We start from the raw sequence: 19,662 nt of genomic DNA, 5'->3' as shown, positions 1-19,662 counted from the left end.
CCCTGGATTTTAGCGTTATACATCCGTATAACTGTTCTTTTAATACACTTAATAAAGTTTACGAACAAATTTTCTTGAAGTCGTATTCACATTAGTTTTAATGGAAACATATTGACAGAAGAACAGTTATTACAAATGATAAAGATATGAAATAGTTAAAAGATAAACAGGTAATTGTAGTGACTGTTTCACCCAATAATTCGGTTCTTGTATTTATTCAGGAAATACCAAGTTTCCTTAAAACCGAACTGATCAACCCGTTCTTTGTAGTAATAACATCAACAATGTACTGTTAGTTGTCGATTTGGTTTGACTCCTTTTTTACTTCCCGCAATGTAAGACAAGAGGAAAGTCTGCTAGTCATCACCACCTACCTTCAACTCTTGGGCTACTCTTTTACCAACGAATAGTGATATTGACCGTTACATTATAACGCCCTCACGGCTGAAATGGCGAGCATGTTTTGGGTGACGGGTATTCGAACTCGCTCTGCTCAGATTACGAGTAGAGTGCCTTAACCACCTGGCATTAGTTGTCGAAACACATTAACATTAATAATATTGTGGTTGATTGTTTCACAACATTACTAATATTGTGGTTGATTGTTTCACAACATTACTAATATTGTGGTTGATTGTTTCACAACATTAATAATATTGTGGTTGATTGTTTCACAACATTAATAATATTGTGGTTGATTGTTTCACATATGTGTTACATAATACAAGCTATTTCAGACGAGTCTCCGATTTTTGTCAAGTTAAATAACCAGAATATTGAGTTTGATTAAATGCTACCATGTATTAAATTTATGTTATTTGTCAACAGGGTTGATACACACAACTTCCATTATAACACAAATATATTTTGATAGACAAACATGAAAATGATTCAATTTATAATAACTGTTATTACAAACATTATTCGACTTTTATACAACAGTTCTACAAACTTACAAACTATATTGAATCTAATATACAGTCTAGAACTCAATATTTTGTCGATGATCTAGGTCCACGACAAGTAAATTAATTATTAGTTGATATTTTCACGCCTCGTTTAAGCTCGCGCTGTCTTTTACTTGGCAAGCCTCACACCGCGTGCAGGCTGACTTCTTCCAGCAAAGATATTTAATGACCTCGTGGGAATAATAACTTCCCAAGTAATTCACTGAGGTTGAAGGATTTGTCATTTAGTTTCGTGATTGGCAGATAATAATAAGAAGAACCGTAGCTTCCTGGGCTCATAGCACGATGACTGTATCTGTCCAATAACATTCTTCTCTTGAAGCATTACTTTTATACACATCACTCGAGTCTCTAGAACCTTCACCAAAGTTCGCTTTGCAACATTTTTCTAATGCGTTTTTGTAAACAAATATTGTAGCTTCTTATTTTCAAGAATTCTTTAGAAATTTCGAGAACAGGCGGGACTTGTGGAAAATATAGTTAGGAATATACGTCATAGGCCAAAAGAAGAAAACTATACAGAAACAGGAGTATATATTATAAACAACATATAACGGTAAATTTGTTACATGTGTTACAATTTTTTTGACATAATAACGTAGTATATATGTCTAAGTAAAAATTTTATTTTGTTTGACACTTTGTAAACCAATGGAACAGCAGTAAGTTTATGGATTTACAATGATAAAATACAGGATTTTATTTCCCGCGATTGACACAACAGATAGATCCTGCATGGTACGATTATTTGGGCGCTCGAATCTGAGGGTCGCGGGTTCGAATCCCCATTACCAAACATGTTCTCCCTTTCTTTTGTTGTATGGGCGTTGTAATATGACGGTAAGTCCCACTGTTTGTTGGTAAAGTAGTCGTCCAAGAGTAAGAGGCTGGTGGTGATGACTAGCGCCTTCTCTCTAGTCTTAATACTAAATTAGGGATAGCTAGCACAGATAGCTCTCGTGTACTTTTGCGCGAAACTCAAAGCAAACAAACAAACGATTGAGACATTTTGGGTAGCTATTTATAAGATAATATTGGGCTATGCCCGAAAGCCTAAAAATGTTCTCATTTAGACATGTGTCTGTTAATTTATTTATTTTAAGCGCTTAACTCTTAAAAAACATACAACATGGATCAAGTAAAAGCAATTGAAATTGATTGTCGAGTACGTATAACGAAATGAACAATATTAAGAAATATCTGTGGTGTTTGTTAGTCTACAGCAGAGGGTACGACCTGCCAATTAATGCAATAGATCTCTACATCACAATAATTCTATTTTTAATTTTACCTCTGTTGAAAAATGATACAAATCTGTATCATATATATATATATAATATGAGAAAACTTTGGTTATCAGGTTAAAATATCAAACAGACTTACAAAAAATATTGTTAATGTTGGTTTTTTGGTGCAAAGTTTCAAACCAAAACAGCATCAGGTTTTGTATTTTAAACAATGAATGAAATGAATTTCAAACAGTGTTTACCAAAATACATTATCTTTTTCAGAAGCAGGTTATGAAATTAAAGAAATAGAATTTTAAAAAAAGTTTACTAGTATTCTGGACTCCATGAATTAATTATAAACATTTTCAAAATTCTGCTGCCACTAAATGTCGGTGGCAGGTGAGCAATTGTGACATGGGTGGGTCACTTCACCACAGAAAGAAATAATAGGTCAAATACTGGCCAAGGCAGAACTTTGTTAAGTTTTATTCATTCCTCTAATTGCTGTGAAGCCGTAATTGTTGTTTTAAACTATAAAACTTACTTCTTAATGGCTTCCAACTAGTACAAAACCTGATGACAAGTTTAAAATACATATATAAAATAGGAAAAAAATAGGCTTAACATCACCATACAAAGTCAGTTTAATAAAGTTTGTGGAAGGCCTGAACGGGTAACGAATGATACACGAAGTTTCGATTGGATAACATGTTTTGGATAACACCTGGACACTGGCTAAAGTTTTTGTTTTTGGATAACACCTGGACACTGGCTAAAGTTTTGTTTTTGGATAACACCTGGACACTGGCTAAAGTTTTTATTTTTGGATAACACCTGGACACTGGTTAAAGTTTTTATTTTTGGATAACACCTGGACACTGGCTAAAGTTTTTATTTTTGGATAACACCTGGACACTGGCTAACGTTTTTGTTTTGGATAACACCTGGACACTGGCTAAAGTTTTTATTTTTGGATAACACCTGGACACTGGCTAAAGTTTTTGTTTTTGGATAACACCTGGACACTGGCTAAAGTTTTTATTTTTGGATAACACCTGGACACTGGCTAAAGTTTTAATTTTTGGATAACACCTGGACACTGGTTAAAGTTTTTATTTTTGGATAACACCTGGACACTGGCTAAAGTTTTTATTTTTGGATAACACCTGGACACTGGCTAACGTTTTTATTTTTGGATAACACCTGGACACTGGCTAAAGTTTTTATTTTTGGATAACACCTGGACACTGGCTAAAGTTTTTATTTTGGATAACACCTGGACACTAGCTAAAGTTTTTATTTTGGATAACACCTGGACACTGGCTAAAGTTTTTTTTTTTGGATAACACCTGGACACTGGCTAAAGTTTTTATTTTGGATAACACCTGGACACTGGCTAAAGTTTTTATTTTGGATAACACCTGGACACTGGCTAAAGTTTTTATTTTTGGATAACACCTGGACACTGGTTAAAGTTTTTATTTTTGGATAACACCTGGACACTGGCTAAAGTTTTTAGATAACTTGACTTTTACAAAGTTTTCAATTAACTGCTCCGAGCGGAAATGTCTTCTTCTTTCGACGACTTTTATATTTGTATTACGAAGTTTAGGGATATTTGCAGGGTACGATAGGTTTACAGTGGTAAACAAGTTAGGGAAGGAACCAGAAAGATGTACATAAGATAACAAAGAAAAACTTTTAGAAGTAAAAAGGAATCCCGAAGATAGGTTAATCTCATGTCAATATTTATTTGAACTGGTTGACAATGGAGGTTAAACTAGTTCAGAGTCCTGAAAGTGCTAAGTGAATCTGTATAAGTGGTGCAGCGAGTGTACCACTTGCATTTAATAACATTTACGGCGAGTGAAACTGGACATAACTAAACAGAGATCTAGGAACCTGTAAACAATATTCTATTGAGAACTATACACCTCAAGCTAATCATGGTGACATTTCCAGAGTCACTCGAATTTTATACCACCTGTAAAGTTCAGTGTAGAAAGATGGCTACAGATGTATTTCTCAAAGGGAAGTTAGCATTTCAAGTCAGAATTATTCGACTTTTTCATCTGGTTTAAAGAAAGATTATAAAAGGAATGGTAATAAGCCTTGGAGAGATATTCTGACGATCATTGTCACAAATGTTGCCCAACCTCAGGAGTACCTCAAAATAATGTGCATTAATACGACGGTCAAAGTTCAAAGTTAGGAATGACATACTTCTTATTTACTAAATGCAAAACTCAGCGAGGAATGAACATACGCTATCAGGTGAAATAATGTGGCAGTGATCCAAGATTGACAAAATACTTTAAACATAGTTGCAAACGTCGAATGTGAAATGGAGATTCATAGATGTTTCTCTGGATTGGAGAAATGTGAAAAGACTTTCACGATGCACGAGACCCAACGTCAGAACACTGAATTAAAAATATAAAATAATAAAATTATTCAAAAATATGTTTGAAATTCGCACAAAGCTACTCGAGAACTATCTGTGCTAGCCGTCCCTAATTTAGCAGTGAAAGACTATAGGGAAGATAACTAGTCATCACCACCCACCGCCAACTCTTGGGCTACTCTTTTACCAACGAATAGTTGGATTGATCGTCACATTATACACCTCCACGGCTGAAAGGGCGAGCATGTTTCGCGACTGGGATGCAAACCCGCAACCCTCAGATTACGAGTCGCACGCCTTAACACGCTTGGCCATGCCAGGCCCTATTAAAAATACAAAAACATTTGAATACAAGTAATCAATATAAATTTGGAAAGATAATGTGTTTTTGAACTTCCTCACAGCAAAACCATATCAGGCTATCTGCTGAGTCCACCGAGAGGAGTACAACCCCCTGATTTTAGCGTTGTAAATCCGTAGACTTACCGCTATAGCAGAGGGGACATTTAAGGTGAATATAGGATAGTTAGTTAAAATGTATACTGGTAGGATAAAAATATTTTGTATATAATGAAGAACATAGATATTAAAATATATGTAAAGGAAAGTTGAAAAAATGATACTTTATATATATATGCTTTGCTAATTTTTATTACTACTCCTCACCGAGGCCTAACATGGCCAGGTGGTTAAGGCACTCGACTCGTAATCTGAATGTCGCAAGTTCGTATCCCCGTCACACTAAACAAGCTCACCCTTTCAGCCGTGGGGGCGTTATAAAGTGACGGTCAATCCCACTATTCGCTGGTAAAAGAGTAGCCCAAGAATTGGCGGTGGGTGGTGATGACTAGCTGCCTTCCTTCTACTCTTTACACTGCTAAATTAGGGATGGCTAGTGCAGATAGCCCTCGAGTGGCTTTGCGCGAAATTCGAAACAAACCAAACCAAAATTTCCACCGCTTCCTTTTCATGATAATATTAGCGCTAATGCTTATCGTCGTACGCTAAATATCTCTTTCACCACATTCCATTCTTACCACCCCAAGAGCTCAGCAGCGTGACTTGAGTTTAAAACGCTAAACGCCAGGTTTCAATACCCTTGATGGGCACAGCAAATATCTCTTAGCAACCAACAAACAAAAGCATTCTTGCTATCCAAATAGGGCCTGGCATGGCCTAGCGCGTTAAGGCGTGCACTTCGTAATCTGAGGGTCGCGGGTTCGCGCCCGAGTCGCGCCAAAACATGCTCGCCCTCCCAGCCGTGGGGGCGTTATAATGTGACGGTCAACCCCACTTTTCGTTGGTAAAAGAGTAGCCCAAGAGTTGGCGGTGGGTGGTGATGACTAGCTGCCTTCCCTCTAGTCTTCCACTACTAAATTAGGGACGGCTAGCACAGATAGCCCTCGAGTAGCTTTGTGCGAAATTCCAAAACAAACAAACAAACAAACAAACCATCCAAATAAGTGTTCTCATTATTTTTAACGATATAAAAATACCACCTGAAAGCAACACGAAACTTATTAACGCAAAATTTTCTTAAATGAGTTTATTCCACATTCTACTAACGAGCAAAATTTTTAAACAATATAAAAGTGATTCACCTAAGTTTCACACTTCTGCTCCTAGTTGCGCCTTTAAAAGTAGATTCAATTTCTTAGACATCCTTATAAGTATTTATAATTGTTTCAGCTCTTTGTTTGTTTGTTTCTTTTTATGTTCCATAACAGACTTTTCCTGTCCATTCTTAAAGCTTGATAACTGTTACTTTTATAAAAGACAAAGCATATTCAACACTGCTGATGATACTAGTTTGTATACTGAGTATTATTCCGTACTAGTGTATATACCGTCAAAAATGGCGGGTGCAGGTACTATAACTCCTTGCCATAGTATACCCTAGCCTTACATTTCACAGCTAAGTGAAATGAATAAAATTTGTGAAATCAAAATTGACCAATACAGAGGCAGGAGAATGCAGACGTGGCAGTCACACGTCAGTAAATTTCTTCGTGAACCAATCAGAATTAAGATCGTTAATGATATGAATTCGTGGCATATTCATATAATAATTGTTGGTAAGTATCAGTTTGATTAAAAGATTCTAATATATTGAAAAAAACTGTACGTTTTGGTAGCAGTACATTCGAACAACAATGCCTTTAGGTCATGTTGCTTAGCAGCAAAACTATAACCTAATATTGTTCTTATTTTTTATACTGAAAATATAAAAAATGCATAGCCAAAAACTAGAAAATATTTGTTGATTTCTTAATTTAGTTTAGGCTGATTAAAGAGTATATTTTTATGTTTAGAACGTTGGTGATATGCCAGATCATAATTTATAAATTATTTAAATTTAAAATCTAATCTATATTTTTACTTCCATGATATATTTTACGCACTTGGTTCTAAATTAGGTGATTTCCACACTACGTCTTTACTTTAGACTTATTATACAAATACTCACTACTTTAAGGTTTCAGGGTGCCCCCTTAAGACCCCCTCACTAAAACTGTAATAGACAGATAGTAATTGAACTATTCTATTCTGATAAATGAATCATGGCTTTTACCATTACTCATGTTTCGATAAATCAAACTTGACGTGACACAAATTGGTTTTCATTCAGGTAAGATAATGTTGTTTGTTTGGTTTTGAATTTCGTGCAAAGCTACACAAGGACTATCTGCGCTAGCCGTCACTAATTTAACAGTGTAAGACTAGAGAAAAGGCAGCTACTCATCACAACCCAAAGACAACTCTTGGGCTACTCTTTTTTGTCAACGAATAGTGGGATTGGCCGTCACATTATAACGCTCCCACGGATGAGAAGTCGAGCATGTTTGGTGCGACGAGAATTCGAACTCGCGACCCTCAAATTACGAGTCGAGTGCCTTAACCACCTGGCCATGCCAGGCCTGTTAGATAATGAAGAACTTAAAGTATTCCTTGAAGAACCATAATTCAACACTGTTGATATTATTAGTTTGTATACTGAGTATTATCCTACATTATGAAGAACTTAAAGTATTTCCTTAACAACTATGACGTATTTAAAAACATTGTTTTTGACTGATAGAATTTACTTTGAACTTGAACTGTCCTTTGAAAATAATATGTATGTAAATAGTGTAACAAGAGTAATCTAGGAATTGGATAAAGCATACATACGATTGACAAGTAGTTTCAAGGAACTATCTCATGGAACTTTTGGTAGATATGAAGAGTCTATCGAAGAAAAGATATTGAAAAAATTTATCTTTTTTTTCTAGACTTTTATTCATTGATAAAATTTACCTAGTATGTTTTTAAAAAAACAACTGTTCAGATTTTAGGTATGGACATCACTAATACATCTAATTAAATACGTCTGTTTACTACAACCTCACACAATATAACTATTGCTATCACAAATACAAATATTTTTCAGTTCGTACTCCAGTTGTTTGTTTTTAGATTCATTGATCTTCTAGTGATAACAATGATTATTTTATCAGAAACACCCCCTTCGACGACGTGTTTACTCTAATAAACACCTTTTGTTCTCTGATCTGAAATGTTTAACTCACTTAAACGACACAATACAAAAAAATAATCTATCGTGCAGAAAACCACAGACATCTTTTCTCTGTTGTTTCCCTTAATCGTAACTCTTTGCTTCGAAGTGGTCCATCGAGAATTACCTTTGTGAGGTTTGCACTACCATTTTTAGCCCTGGATATTGTCTTTGTAGTGAGAACCAAGAAAAAAAAAGTATATATATATATACATACTATCATGCAGTCTCGTAGGCGCTATTCATAGCCGGCTATTTACTGCATGATTTAAAACTTTTGTTCCTAGTTAAATATTGACGAGACTGGATGCTAACTTAGTTAACGAGCGTACCACAGAGGGCCGTCAATGAATAATTAAGGGTAACAATACCCAGTCTGCTTTGTTGTTTAAAGACTGTGCTCCAAATAACCGCTATAAGCGTTACCATGAACAACAAATCTGATCTCTATTCTTGGAACCAAAGTTAAGGTGCAATCATTCTACGACCTCTTTGATAAAAGACTAATAGACATAGATAGCGTTTAAAGTAAGTTTTTTTGTATGTTGTAACCAGCCAACATGATGTGTTCTGTATTGAGCGAGCATTCTCGTTGAAAGCAGCGCAATAAACAAGGTAAAGTTCGAATAATATAATAAATGTTTTATTGGAAATCCTTTCAAAACAGACAAAAATAACTCGGTAATACTGTAGCCTATTGTATTCTAAATAGCCCTCTTTAGTTTAAGTTAACTAACTTACTGACCATATCGTCAACTGAAACAATACCAAATACGACATAAAGTTCAAAGAGCAGAAAAACCAGAAAAATAAGACAGTCTTTTTACATGAATATACACCAAGGCACGACATAGAAAACAATACCATTTGTATTTTCTTTATTCAATAGTAGACATAACCGTACCCGTCATGACCAGGAGGAATAAGGCGTTCGACTCGTAATCTGAGGGTCGCGGGTTCGAATCCCCGTCGCACCAAACATGTTCGCCCTTTCAGCCGTGGGGGCGTTATAATGTTACGGTCAATCCCACTATTCATTGGTTAAGGAGTAGCCCACGACTTTGTGGTGGGTGGTGATGACTAGCTGCCTTCCCTCTATTATTACACTACTAAATTAGGGACGGTTAACGCAGATAGCCCACCAGTAGCTTTGAGCGATATTAAAAAACAAACAAACAGACTAACTAACGTGAAGTAAGATCATTATAGAAGTTCAGAGCCAGTAGAGGTTAAGTATGAAATAACAGCACGAACGTTTTCTTTGAAACCCGTATTGGAAAACAAAAAAATTATCTCATAGAAATTATGAAACGTCTCACTGTGATGGAATATCTAAGACATTACTAATGCTTCTATTACGTAGAATGTGGCCCGGCATGGCAAGGTAGGTTAAGGCGTTCGACTTGTAATCTGAGGGTCGCGAGTTCACATCCCAGTCGCACCAAACATGCTCGTTCTTTAAGCCATGGGGGCGTTATAATGCGACGGTCAATCCCACTATTCGTTGATAAAAGAGTAGCCCAAGACTTGGCGGTGGGTGGTAATGACTAGCTGCCTTCCTTCTAATCTTACACTGCTAAATTAGAGACGACTAGCGCAGATAGCCCTCGTGTAGCTTTGCGTGAAATTCCAAAAACAAATAAACAAACGTGGAGTGTTATAACCGGTCTAGAACTAACCGTTCTTTTCTGTTTACCGCTTCCTCCCGAAACAAAACTAGTTAAAACTACCATGTGAAGTTTTAGTGTTTATAAAGAAAACTTATCTTTGTTTGTTGTTAAGCTTAAATATACAGAGCTGGTTATTATTCTCTGATTTTTAGTGTTATAAATCCTTAGGCTTCTCAAGGGAAAGTGAAAACCTGGCGTAACTTTCAGCAGAATAGCGCCTGTCCTATAACGAGTTATAATCTTTCCAGTCTAGCACGCAAACTAGTAAATACAAACAGATTCAGATTTAAAATTACTAAGCTTATATATTTGATCACTACCAGTAACATATTGCATCATATGGTGTAGTTTTATTTTTGCATCCGTTGCATCACTATAACTTTGACTAGCTGCATTTGTCTTCACATTTCTTTTCTGCATAAAGATAATAGAAAATATGTTGAAAAATTAATGAAATTAATACACTCTTTATCAGAAATTCTTCGTTACGTCTCACAGACGTAATTTTTTTCAGAGATTTTCTACACTCTTAAGACTTTTTATTCTGTTGGACAATGTATAACTGTTAAACAGTTATTATATGAGTACATGTATATTTACTAAACCAAAGGAAAGCTTGTTTACTTCTGTGAAACGTAATCAATAATTTATTTTGTTTGTATGCATGATGAAACTTTAAACTTGTTCAATCTTTTTGCTCTGCCGGAGGCTAATATTCGTATAATTCCGACTATATATAGTTAGTCATCGTATGTTTAAAGTACAAACCTATCCCTCGATAAAGACACGTTTTACGTACAAGTTAACTGTGATAAAGGTCCAAACAGAGAAGGTTTCTTTACCCTTAGGCTTCCTTAGTAAGGCTTGTGAAATAGGTTTCTAACCATGAACGATTTCTACATGATTAAGACCTAAGTTTCAACAAGTATCTGAAGCTTGTATAAGTTTGTCGTATTATTAAATCAAGTATTACTGAGTTTGTCGCAGTGAAAAAAATAATTTAATTAAAGTAAATATTTCAGGGAATTTTTTTATAAGAAAGGTGGTTTTCTTTGAAGAAGAATCTAATATTTCATGTGTGTGTTTCTGTTTCAGACATTTAAATTTAGAAAATGAATTATTAAATATGATAGTCTGAAATAAAATATAACTGGAAGGCCTTTACTTACCGTAAGTTTTAAATTGTTTCTTGCCAATAAAATTAGATAAGTTTATGTTCTCTGAGAAAGAGAGTTTCTTTGAGAAACTCCGCCACAATGAGCTAGTGTTTGTTTGAAGTTATGCACAAAGTTAAACAATGTGCACTGCCCACCAGGGGTATTGAAACCCGGTTTCTAGTTTTGTAAGTCCAAAGACTGGGAGACAATGAGCAAGTAATATACTTTAAAACGTACATCGAGCGAGTTCTCAAAGTTTAAACTAGTTCACGTACGTTTTGTAAAATTCGAATGAATAAATTACACGTGTATAAAGTTGAGTTGGCGAAAGCTGTTTACTTTCAAAATATACTAATGTTTTCATCTTTTTGTGGACAGTTTCAATATATTATGAACGATACAAAGCTGCTCATTACGTAATAAGAAAATAAAAAGTTGAATTGGTTTGAAATTTCCAATGCTTTTGCCTCTTGAGCTACTGATTGCTATTTAAAAAACAGAGTTGAATATTTTCTCGATAGAGTCCCAACCTAATAAGTTTTGAATCTAGACGAAGAGCTATAAATCAGTAACCTAATTCCCTACGTGAAGACTATAAATCATTAGCAGAAGTCTTGTCGTTTTTTATTGTGTCTTAGATATTTTGAGAACAAAAAGCAATACGTTTCCCATATACCCTGGAGAAATGTACTTTAAGAAAACGAGGTTATAGTTTCATTCAATAATGTCAGCTTTCCTTGTAAACATGTCTTATGGAACTGAAAGCTGGATAGTTTTTTCCATGTTTGTTGTAGGAAAGCTAGATTCAGCAAATAGTGAAAACTAAAGCTATGCTTTTCTGAGAAAAGGAATAACATTCAATGCTAATCTAGTAACCAGTCATTTTCCTATGTTTGAAAGACGTGTGATGAAATATTGCTGTCACGACTGGATCCGTTGAAAAATTATGACATAGCAAAAGAGATATTTGTTTTAATATATTATGCGACATATGCAAATTCTGACTCCAGAAATGCAAACAATTAATTAAACCTCATAAAATTCATTTGCATATAATTTGTCACTACTTGTTTATGTTTTTAGTCCTATAAACATACACTTATATACGTGTGTGTGTTTTTGTGTGTATGTTTTATTGTTAAATTAATTATTAATATATGTTTGATTTCATAGGAACTAACACCCCCTATATTTACTTTTAGAGTAATGTGATTCTTTCATTAATAAATAGTATCAGTTTGATTGGTGTTTACGCTGTTTTCTGGGTAGAAAATCATTCCTGTTTTAAGTTTACTATGTTAAATGTAACATCATAAATAATGAATACATTATGTTATCTATTACAAAGTGAAATAACCTCAAACAGAGTTATATAATAATTTAAATTTAGAAATTACATAAATGTTGGCCCGGCATGGCCAAGCGTGTAAGGCGTGCGACTCGTAATCCGAGGGTCGCGGGTTCGCGCCCGCGTCGCGCTAAACATGCTCGCCCTCCCAGCCGTGGGGGTGTATAATGTGACGGTCAATCCCACTATTCGTTGGTAAAAGAGTAGTCCAAGAGTTGGCGGTGGGTGGTGATGACTAGCTGCCTTCCCTCTAGTCTTACACTGCTAAATTAGGGACGGCTAGCACAGACAGCCCTCTAGTAGCTTTGTGCGAAATTCCCAAACAAACAAAACATAAATGTTAATGTGTATCCAATTTATGATACGTGTCATCAAGTTTAACAAACAAGTTTTAAGTATATAAACAACAACACGTTTTATAATAACGATTATTACACATAATGATCTAAGTACAACGATTTTTTCAAACTTACAAACAATATCAAGACATTTCTGGGCTAGAACTTATTTGATATGTTATCTAGGATTCACCATGTGCGAGTTAATTTTTGAGTAGATGAAGGTACAATTCACTTAACATGGAGTCAGTTAGATATGAGTTCTTTGTACTACCCACTTCGAGTTTTTCACCGCTAAAATCACATAACGTTTTTGTAAACATATGAATGTGCGATGTGAATCAGATGAAATTAAAATGATTTGTGATATTCGAAATTTATAGAGATTTTTCGTCAAATATCTGAAGTTCCCGATTAATAAATATTAAACAGAGTTAGTTTTCGAGGTTTATAGTACACCAACATAGGAAACTAATAATATATACCGTTTCTTGGTGCATCGCGTTGGTTACATTTATAGCCGTGAAGAAACTTTTTCGAAATTTCATCCTACACAACAATACTGACGATGCATTAGTATTTACATGCACAAATATATTGTTGAATCTTACACTCGAGAATCTGCTACAACTTTACTGAGTAGGCAGAAATTTTGCAATATAGATTTAATAGTATAACTTATGTACATTTCTAAATATAAATTTAACTTAGCAAGCATCAATATTAAAATAGATGTGTAATAGTAAATTCGGGACCATTACGAACGTTTATAAATATCTCAGAAATAAATAAACGTGTGAAAAGTGTGTATGTGTGGGTTTTATTATAGCAAAGCTACATCGGTCTATCTGCTGAGCCCATCAAGGGGAATCGAACCCCTGAATTTACAGTTGTATATCCATAGTTGTATATCGGGACGTGTGAAAAGAACAAAAGAAAAATTGCTTTAAGTGATTAAAGCAAAGTCATGTTTATATTGTCTTTGCGTAAATATGAACTGTATGATCATAAATATATATATATATATATCACATATTGTTAAAATATGTAGATAAACAGTTTTAAAGCTAATATACTAATTACCCATTATACGAAAACCAGTAAATACGTGTCGAAATACATATGTTTGTTCTTATATTTCATACACTGGGCAAATTTGAAAGGAATTACTACACGTGACATGTTTTAAAGATCGTTACACATATATCAACAAAGACGACTATAAATAATGTTTACGTAGTTTCCAAATAAGTTTCAGTTTAATCTAATGTATGCCGTAGCTAAGTTCCCATGTTATGCAAAAGAAATAAAGCACTTATTGAAGCAAGAGACTTTACGAAGTGTCAAAAAAGATTGGATGAAATGTCGATTATGTAGACATAAGAGTTTTGTTGAAACTCGTTTAGATACCTTTAGTAACCAAAAATATTCAGAATTCTTACGTTTTATAAAACGGTGACATTCCATCTTGATATATACATACTTATATGTAAAGTACCAGGAAAAACAGTTCTGAATGATTCACTAAGTAATTTCTTTCAGATAAAATGGTGGTTATATATAGGATACCAGCACAGGCACCTTTATAAGAATCGTTAAAAGAAAAAAATCACGTATTTATAGCAACATACCAAACCCACAACCCAAATCATATTACCTTTCATTTGAGATTTGATGTTTAATATTCAATGTTTTTTGTTGTTTTTTTCAAATTTGAAAAACAAAACAGAAACACTCCAGCTAAGCTTAAAGATTTGTTTTTCTCTAACAATTAATTCATGAGTGAAACCAGGAAACTTTAGAAATGTATGAGGAAAAGTTAACCCAAAAATGATGAGTGAAACCAGTAAACTTTAGAAATGTATGAGGAAAAGTTAACCCAAAAATGATGAGTGAAACCAGTAAACTTTAGAAATGTATGAGGAAAAGTTAACCCAAAAATGTCAAATGACAAGATTTTAGTTATTTTGTTTAGTTTATCACAACTACCAAACTAATTACTTCTTAACTTACAAGTACTTTCTGCAAACACATTAAAAACAACAATCAGACATTCATGGTTATTGTTTTTGTAATGAATATAATATATTATAACAAGTAAAAGGTTTATGAGATTTGTGGCTGTCTCAATATTTTTACTTACAAAACTCTAGATTGTTATTTTTTACACTAGGCGTCTCTTCATCAATTCGATTTTGAAATGCTCGAATTTAACTGAGCATTGAACGTTAAAGAAACGTGAACCTGAAACCCAGAAGAGTTTTAAAAGCAAGGTTTTTTTTTGCATGTGAAGTTAGGGCTAGACATGTGAGGTGATGTTTTATGGGAATCTCAAGCAATTGGATTTATGTAAGGGTTAGCGCTATAGACAAGTGAGTTACGAGGAAACAGTTTTGAAACATGAAAATGGGTGTGGAAACATGAAAGTGGTTGTGGTGAAGAACAAAGATAACAAAACATGGGGCTTAAAGGGGAGGATTACATGCACGTGGCAAACAAGGGTTAAAGGTGAAGATGAACAAATACTGAAATCTATTAAAACAGAGATAGAAGTTCTTGTAGCCCAGTGTATAATCAAGTTCTTCTACGTACGCTAAGTCAACCAAAACGTTAGGTGTTTACTGCGGATCTTTATCCTCAAACAGACTCTGCGTGAAATTGATGGTGTGAACCGGACAACTATATTTCTAACAGACTACTTATTCAAGACTTTACTTAGTTTGATATGCACAATATTGTTTCTTGTTATTATAGTTCATTCGTTCTATTTTTGTTTGCTAAGACTCAAATCACTCATTGACTGTGGATTGGATGGTTTTCAGTTACACATTTCTTAAGTGACTATATAACTGAAGACATTTTTTTGTCATTTATGCAGTAGAGAAAACAGTTACCGGCTAATATTTCACTCCGTCCATCAGATAATGAAAGATTGATGCCCACGAAAAGCTACAAAAATATACTAATATACTATTGTGGTGAGTTGAGTTTAATATTAGGTTTGAAGCCTTGTGTCGTTAAGCGCTGACTCTTGAATAGAGTGTGTGTGTGTTTGGGTGTGTCTCGTTATTGTGAAGACACATCGGGCTAGCTGCTGAGCCCACCAAGGAGAATCGAACCCTGTAAATCCGTAGACATACTGCTGTAATAGCGTGAGGCTCTCGCATAGGGACCTGTATGCTAAGTATACTGTCCATTACTAACAACAATAATAAAATAACTAAATATGGTGCTGAGCAAAAAGCGAAGTATGCCTAATTAATAATTTAATACCTTTATATGAATGTGATATAAATGTATCATATAAACTAAAATCATTCCATTTATGAAACCAGTTATGTTCAACAGAGAAATATTGTCATTCAAGTGTCACTAATAACATTAACAAAGTCGTTTCAACTCTAACGGGACAAGAGACCACAGAATGAAGTCTAGATTAATTTTCGCAATTTCATCTAACGTTTTAAATAGAGTTACGTAAGTTATTCTACTGTTTATTTAATGTGTTTCTTTCATATGAAACTAGTAACGCGAACATTAAACAAAATAATAATAAAGCTTATATTTAGTTTCTGCGAAGTAATGTAACACAAATATGGCCTAAGGTATGAGTTGCTGAAACAGAAATCTTAGTACAATAGTATTTATAGTATGCAGTATAATAATGAAGTAATAATACTTTATTTATGACTTACAAGAAGGAAAACTGATGTCGAGGTCTCACAACCTGATGATAATGATGTAAATGTACAGGACGTTTAATAATGGTGATGTAATTCCAAAGCAGAATTACTGATGTAGTAATAATAAAAAGTAGGTTTAAGGTTCTGCTGGGTAACCAATGGGATGATATACTGCCAATGCACTTAAAAAAACAACAAAAGAAAACTTATTGCTTAAAACAATAATATTTATATGCTCATAAGAAATTATACTGTGGTTTGGATGGTTTGTTTCGAATTTCGCGCGAAGCTACATGAGGTCTATCTGCGCTAGCCGTCTATAATTTAGCAGTGTGAGACTAGAGGGAAGGCAAGGTTCAAAGGGTTAGCATGTCTGGTGTGACGGGGATTCGAACCCGCGACCCTCAGATTACGAGTCGAACGCCTTAACCACCAGGCCATGCCAGAGTAGCCCAAGATTTGACGGTGGGTGGTGATGACTAGCTGCCTTCCTTCTACTCTTACCCTGGTACATTAGGGATGGCTAGCGCAGATAACCCTCGTGTAGCTTTGATAAAAAATTCAAAACAAACCAAACCAAAAACCAGTATATAAATCTCCATGTAGCACCTGTGTTAAGATTTTCAAAAAAAATTATAAAATTTAAACTTTACTAAAATCGGAAGACAGTTTCATATGTCAGAACTATTTTTGAACGTTGAATTTTACAAATTCTCCATTAATATAGTACGAATGTGGCCTATATTGGAACAAATGTATGTATAATAAAAAATGAATCCTATCAACTTAAAATTCATGTGAAATTAATTCAGAGAAGGAAAGTAACAGAAGCTTACTTATAAAAAATAGCTTACCCAGTCAATTTCTTAGTCCTAGTTTAACCCAGTTTGTTTTCTGTATTCAGTTATTACCGTCTAATGTAGGTAATCTTCAATTCGTTTCTTATCTGTGGTTCTCCTTGAGCAACCGACAATCTAAATTCGTGATAACGAGAAACCCACTTGAAGTAAAAATGTATTATCAACACGACTGGTATGGATATTAGCACTTCAATTAAAATAAAGTACAGAACAACGCTTCGACCTTATTGTTAACCTGAAGATGACCTCAGAAGACGTTATATACTTTATTATAATTTAAGTTTTAAAACCCTTACCAGCAGTCTTGACAATACGACAATCAAAATGTATTATGATTACAAGTGGGTGAAGGAAGTAATGATTTAAATAAAATAATTTTATTTAATTTTATCAAATTTATCTCACAATAACAGTAACGTCAGCCTTATAGAATTTATATATATATTGCAAAAACTATAGTTTGTCATAGTAACCGCAGATAGTCTTCTAAGTGTTTAAAAATTGAAAACTCTATTCAATCTATAACTATTGGGTTAAGGAATAATTCGTGAGCGTTTTTTCAAGTTAAAAAATATATTCATAAATGAAACGCTTTCGCAAAATATTTCATGTCATTTGGTAGATAATTTTTTGCTCTAATAGATGGTGTGTTTGATTTTCATATGTCTTTAATTTTTACTTTCATTTTCAGCTCATTAAATGGAATGTCAAGTGGACAAAATCGAACATTTTCGACACCATCTGCTTTTCGCATTTAATTTTTTGCAATTTCGTTTAAAACAATGCATACTATATACCTAGGTATTACATGAAATAAAGTATCATAATAAATGTTTTCGGTGTAATGTGTTCATGCATTGAAGTATTGTATAGTCTTGCATGTAATGCTTGAATGAAATTATTTAAAAACGCTCACGAATTATTCCTCAACCTAATATAAAGCCAAAATTTAAAGAATACTTAGGAATAAAAGTAATAAAAAGAAGAAAAACAATCATCTTTACAACTTACAACTCAATTTGTTTGTATTGTTATTTTATTTAATTAACTTAAAGTAAATCGTTTTAAAATTTAATTGTATTCACATTTTCCCCATTAAATGCTAAAAAGGTTTTTTAAATTTTCCCTTTTGTTATTTTCATAAACTCTACTCAAACAAGTGGTTGAGTCTAACAACGCAAAATGCATATTTTTTTCTTTATGTTCCCTGGCCTTAAGGTTTTGGCCAGTAGTGTGTGTATTAATATTAAGCTAAAAAATTCTCTGTACTATGCTTATCACTAGTATTAATACCAGATTTTGGGTGATGTAAGTCAGGGGGTGCTCCATTTCAGAAGTAAATGCCCTGTTTATTTTATATTAAAAATGAATAATATTTTTCGGATGAAACTAGAACGCTCTCAGCTTGTTTGTTTGTTTTTGAAATTCGCACAGAATTACACGAGGTCTATCTGTGCTAGCCGTCCCTAATTTAGAAGAGTAACACTAGAGGGAAGACAGCCAGTCATCACCACCCACCGCCAACTCTTGGGTTACCAACGAATAGTGGGATTGACCATTACATTATATTGTCCTCACGGCTGAAAGGGCGATTATGTTTCGTGCGACGGAGGATTCGAACCCTCGAACTTCAGATTACGAGTCGAGCGCTTTAACAACCTGGACATGCACTTATAAGTGCTTTTTTCTCAGCTTTTATTGAACTTGTGATTTATTGTTAGCTGATGTTTTAAATCGTTTCCTGAAGTTAATACAGCAATAGTCATATTATCGTATGAACAATATACCCAAACCTAAGCTGTGAGGACTATAATTAAAACAAACAAAACCACCTGAATAGTATTAAGAACTCACCCAACCGTTAAATATTCACTGATCATTATATTTTTAAATACGCCTTCAATTGCACGTAGCCCGGCATGACCAGATGGTTGAGGCACTCGAGGATCACAGGTTCCAATCACCGTTACACCGGGGGCGTTAAGATGTTACGGTCAATCCCATTATTCGTTGGTAAAAGAGTAGCCCAAGAATTGGCGGTGATGGTGATGACTGGTTGCCTTCCCTTCTAGTCTTACACTGCTGAATTAGGGACGGCTCGGGCAGATAACCCTCGTGTAGCTTTGCGCAAAATTAAAAACAAACAAACAATTACGCGTATTCAGATAAAAATGGCGCAGTGTAATATGCTGATAAACTTCATTTATTTTTTTAACATAATATTTTTACACCTTCATTCAAATATTTTATAATTTCCGTTATTTATTACTTTGGAAGAGTATTGTAAGTTACATCACTGAAAATAATTACGCTTAAATATTGAAACTAAATTACTTACGTAAGAGACTACAATTGGTTATTAAAAATTTCCACGATATAAGTGATTACATAAGAATAAAAAATTCCAGTAAAATAGGACGTCGTATGTTTAACAAAAGCACGTCCATAA

At 34.2% G+C, this 19,662-nt stretch overlaps 1 long non-coding RNA gene across 4 annotated transcripts in view; it reads right to left on the bottom strand.

Annotated features, from left to right (window-relative positions):
* Positions 1 to 19,269, bottom strand: part of LOC143248383 (uncharacterized) — a 40,584-nt gene extending 21,315 nt beyond the window's left edge. The window contains exons 1-4 of one of the 4 annotated variants that reach the window (XR_013026956.1): positions 19,068 to 19,269; positions 17,208 to 17,327; positions 7,773 to 7,829; positions 872 to 1,482 (exon numbers count right to left, since the gene is read on the bottom strand). This is a non-coding gene — a long non-coding RNA (uncharacterized LOC143248383). Of the gene's footprint in view, positions 1 to 871; positions 1,483 to 7,772; positions 7,861 to 7,898; positions 7,991 to 17,207; positions 17,328 to 19,067 lie in introns of those variants that run through there. The other 3 variants (XR_013026953.1, XR_013026954.1, XR_013026955.1) reach the window with 3 other exon arrangements.
* Positions 19,270 to 19,662: the final 393 nt, after the last annotated feature.

This window comes from Tachypleus tridentatus, chromosome 4 (genome assembly GCF_004210375.1).
Source record: "Tachypleus tridentatus isolate NWPU-2018 chromosome 4, ASM421037v1, whole genome shotgun sequence".
NCBI lineage: Eukaryota > Metazoa > Arthropoda > Merostomata > Xiphosura > Limulidae > Tachypleus > Tachypleus tridentatus.
The sequence above is the reverse complement of the archived record's forward strand: the minus strand, read 5'-3'. Positions and strand labels throughout refer to the sequence as shown.